Source organism: Leptopilina boulardi, unplaced genomic scaffold (genome assembly GCF_019393585.1).
Source record: "Leptopilina boulardi isolate dan_hultmark-lab unplaced genomic scaffold, ZJU_Lbou_2.1 LbouV2_324, whole genome shotgun sequence".
Taxonomy (NCBI): Eukaryota; Metazoa; Arthropoda; class Insecta; order Hymenoptera; family Figitidae; genus Leptopilina; species Leptopilina boulardi.
In genome coordinates this window covers 1,320,915-1,325,662 of record NW_026137890.1, presented here as the reverse complement: position 1 = coordinate 1,325,662, position 4,748 = coordinate 1,320,915, and the positions used below count along the sequence as shown (strand labels likewise).

The following is a 4,748-nucleotide window of genomic DNA, read 5'->3' as shown; positions in this document are numbered from 1 at the left end:
TCGACACAAATAAAGAATTAACAATATTTCATGTTTATTGAATATCAGTCGTGGTACTTAATTAATAAATTCTAGTATTGGCAATAATGAGAGTCATTATTTATTATTATTTTACAGTCTTGTTTTAAGTGAAAAATGGCAGCTGGAGCAGCGTTCACTATGTACAATTTTATAGTTTTAATCTTAATTCATAAAGAAAGTTGGGGACGAAGGTAGGAACTAAAAAAGGAAATGATTTAGTTTTTTATTTCTGATGCAGCAACAACGACGGCATACATCGGACTAGACACAGTAAGGGTAAAATAAACAATTTACTTTTCTCCTTATTGTTTTAGTTATAACGGCCAAAATAGCTCTCATTAAAAACGGCCAAACTAGCACGCGTTATAAAAATGATATTATAAGAGAAGGAGTATCGTGATGGCCAAAGTTAGCTCGCACCACGATTAAGTCTTAATGTAAGAAACGACCGAGATGGCTCGCGTTTCGAAAAGGGCATTTATAGAGTGGCAGCCTAAGCAGCGTGCACCACTGAAACGAGTAATTCAAATAGCGCGCCCCGTGAGAACTTATACTCCCGCAGTAGGTTCGTTATAAATCACAAGTCGTGGTTTAGTAGGTAATTTACCGATAGTAGATAGATACCTACAGTAGCTGAGACAGCGTGCACTGTAGGTAATTTCTCGACGTTTGGTATATCTTAGACAGCTTTAACAGCGTACGTCTTGGATTTTACCATCGATCGCGGTTCACTAGATCACTCCGAAAGGGGACTCTACTCGCGACTTAATCTAAGGACTGATAGCCGAGGTGGCGTGCACCATGGAGGTTTTTCTAGAGATTTTCCTTCAGCAGCCATAAAAGCGTGCACTGAAGGTGGTTTCATGGAATAAAAGGTAAAGGGTAGAGAAAAGGCTGGACAACTCCAACTACAGCTACCTCAGAGCCTAGGCGGCGTACCCGAGAGAGCTGCTTTACATACCTCTTAGGGACCCTTCCCTTTGGACTTGCTAGGCTGCTTGAGAGACTTCACTGGTTGGTAGTCGAGCTGCTTCTGTCGAAATTTACTCGATGGTGAGCATTTAAAGCCTTAGCAGACCATCTCACTTGCGAGAAACGCTTGACGATCAATTAAATTGATCCAAACTACTGAGTGTCTGGCAGAACTCACTCCGTAGTGATGAAACTCAAAATCGAGTCGTACTCGTTTTTCTTTGCACCGTTTCAATTTTTAAAACTTATAGGAAACAAAAATTGTAAAACTTTGTAAAAAGTACACAATGGAGAAATAAATCTGTCTATGTAACTAAATATTTTTCTTTTTTTTTATTTTGGACGATAGAGTTAGAAAATATCTTGTTCATCGTAAAACACTTTTTTTTTAGAAGCCATGGGTAAATTGCAGCAGTCACGAAAATCGATATTTTTAAAAAATTTGAATTTTTGTTTTTATTCTTTAAAACTTACATAATTTTAAATTAATTAAATTTAAGAAAAGTCGAGAAAGTAGTGCAATTTGCGATCTATTATTGATAACCTCTTGAAATATTTTCATTAAGCTCAGGAAAAAAATAATAATTCGAACGAATGAAATTTCGTCTAAAAAAATTCTACATAATGAATTATTATTTAACATATTTTTTATTAACAATTTGTAACAGAATTTTTACTGATATTTATTTCAAAGAATTTTTAATTTATTGAATTGATTGTATTGATTTCATTTCACTTATCTAAACTTTTATTTAATCGAATTATGAATTATCTAAATTCCTCTTTAGCAGAAATGTTATTTATCCAAATTTTTAGTTCAAATAATTTTCAATTAATAGATAGAACTCGATTACATATAAACTCTATACGATATGAAAAATGTTTAAAATCTTTATATAAAAAAAATTTTAATATAAAATAAAATTACTAAATTAATGAACTAATAAAGCGTATTGTGAAAATTTGATGATTTCTCGATTGAAATGAAGGAAATTAAATTTTCAGAATTGTATTTCTTAAAATTCCATTGTATTTCGAATTTTTCAAGGAACCTGTACAAAAAAGGCTTAAAAGAAGTAGTTAAACATTTAAGTTTGTATTTAATATATATATTTATTTCATATAATTTCAATATTTTTAAATTAAATGTGAAATTATTTTAAAACAGTTATTTATTGATATTAAAGAAAAATGTTGAAAATGAGAAGCAGGAATTTAAAAAAAAATTAAATGAAAAAAAATTTAATATAAATGAGAAAAAATAGTCTGAAAATAAAAAATAAAAACTTTATGATATTTGAAGTTCTTTAAGTTGTGCAGAACACCTTTCTCTCCTTTTATATGCTGCGTCTTTCTTTTTCAACCATCCTTTGCAGCGCTCACACTTATCTAGTTGCTTCTTACAATCTACAAATTCTTCGTGTGACTCATCTCTTACTTTATATAATGAATTCATTTGTTCGAATCTTTCGAAATCTGAAACGAAAAAATATTTAAAAAATTGTATTAAGAATAACAAACATATTTTTTTATCGGTAATTACACTGGAAAAAATAGTATTGAATCAAGAAAACCTATGTACTTGACCGTATTCAATCCAAATATTTTCTTGATCCAAGAAAATTTACATCAAACTAATAAAAATTTCTTGGGTCAAGAAAATATTGGCATTGAGTACGGTCATGTTCATAGGATTTCTTGATTCAATATACTATTTTTTTCAGTGTACAATAATTACAAAAATATTTATTTCTTCCTATTTCCTACCATCTTCCAACCATTTTTATCTCCTTCATCATAATTGTTGTTATTACTTTCATTCTCTCTATTTTTTTAGATTTAGGAATCTATTTAACTCTTCCTTCTCTTCGTTTCTTTTTTTATCAAGTTCCTCTCTTTCTTTCTTTTGACGCTTCTCCTCCATTCTTTTCTTTTCGTACTCCTCTCTTTCTTTCTTTTGCCGCATCTCCTCCATTCTTTTCTGTTCGTACTCATCCTCTCTTTCTTTCCTTTGCCGCATCTCCTCCATTCTTTTCTTTTCGTACTCATCCTCTCTTTCTTTCTTTTGCCGCTTCTCCTCCATTCTTTTCTTTTCGTACTCCTCCTCGTACTTTTCCTCCTGTACTCTTTTCTGTTCGAGCTGTTATTATGTTATTATTATTGAAATAAACATATTTTCCATATTTGCAGGCCTCGGAACGACTTTAATGTACAAAAAAGTGGATTTATATTCGAAAAAGTCGATAAAGTAGATTTTTTTTGTATGAGCCAAAAGATCTGAACGTTTAAATTAACTTTTAACTAACTTAATTAACTTAATTAACTTTTTTCAATCTATAAATTATTAAAAATTATGATGTCAATGTAAAATAAAAGAATAAGTTAAACAATTATTTAATTAATAATTTTTTCTTAGATATATAAACAAAATTTTGTTATAAAATTCGTACTTAAGATGCGAAAAAAATTTCGTTCATTTGAATGTTTAAAACTTTTGGAGCATTTTTTTATTTCGACAAAATTTAACTGGTTCAAAAATATTTTACTTTTAATAACTAATGTTATTAGATATTAAATTCATTTTATTAATTCTTCAATGAGGATAATTCTATAATGAATGGTGTCAACAAATTCGTTTCGAAAATTCAGAATCTAACTAATAATAAAACCAACTTTTTGAAATTTATATTTAAGTAAGACAAATGTCTAAAAAAATTCTTAATGTTCCATTTATATAATTTTTTTAAGTATGATTTTAGCAATTTATTCGAATTAAAAATGTTGTCATAGTTTTTAGTTATGAAGATGAAATAAATTTAAATATTTAAATTTTACAGAACTAAAAATAATATATGAAATAATTTTAGATAACATTGTTTAAAAGTAATTGAATTTTCAAAAATTTACAATTTAGATTTTGGAAAATAATTGAATTTCAAGAGAGTTTTAATTAAATTTTTTTTATACTTTTCTTTGAAAATTATAAACAAATATTATATATCATAAAAATCTTAATTGAAAAATACTTTAAATTCATTAAATTTATAAAAATTTTCAGTTAAGTTATTAAATAATATCTGAAATAAAAAAGATCTGATTTGTATACTAAAATCGTAATTCTGTTAAAAATTTTGTAAAAAGATATTTTAAAAGTCGAAAGTCTCATTTTTTTAAAGTAAGTCAAAAAAGTCGTATAATCCGAGGCCAGTATTTATTTTATTTTTTTTTAAATATAATTATACTCACAGTCTCCAAAACTTTGTACTTTTAAATCCTTCCTCTTCTTCTTTAATTTCTTATCTCTTTTTTGCAACTTCCGCAAATCGGCTAGTTTCATCATCGTTTTTAAAAAATCGTCCTCGCTGCTCACGTCACTCTAAAAGAATTGTTACATATACGATTATAAACAAAATTTAATAATTAAAAAAAAGGAGTATGATAATAGTGAGAGGGAAAAAAAGACAAAACAAGAAAAGAAAAAAATTATGTGCAGAAGAAAACTAAAAAAAGAAATGGATAAAAAAAAAACTGAGAGATTATCCTGGCCCCAATGATTGAAAAAAAATTAAAAAGCACGTGGCATTATAATTTAGAAAAAAAGAATAACATTCGCAATTTTAATAAAATAAAATTAGAATAATACATTAAAAAAATACACTAATTCTTTTGTAAAATATAGAAGAGTAATACATGAGGAAAGAATAGAAAAAATTATGTGCAAAAGAAAATTAAAAAAAGAAATGGATAAAAAAAGA

General features: G+C 27.5%; 1 long non-coding RNA gene across 1 annotated transcript; it reads right to left on the bottom strand.

Annotated features, from left to right (window-relative positions):
- Positions 1 to 2,207: 2,207 nt before the first annotated feature.
- Positions 2,208 to 4,390, bottom strand: LOC127284376 (uncharacterized). Its single transcript, XR_007843470.1, has 3 exons — positions 4,240 to 4,390; positions 2,761 to 3,133; positions 2,208 to 2,469 (listed from the first exon to the last, which is right to left on the bottom strand). It is a non-coding gene; the product is annotated as an uncharacterized LOC127284376 (long non-coding RNA).
- Between the last annotated feature and the right edge of the window lie 358 nt (positions 4,391 to 4,748).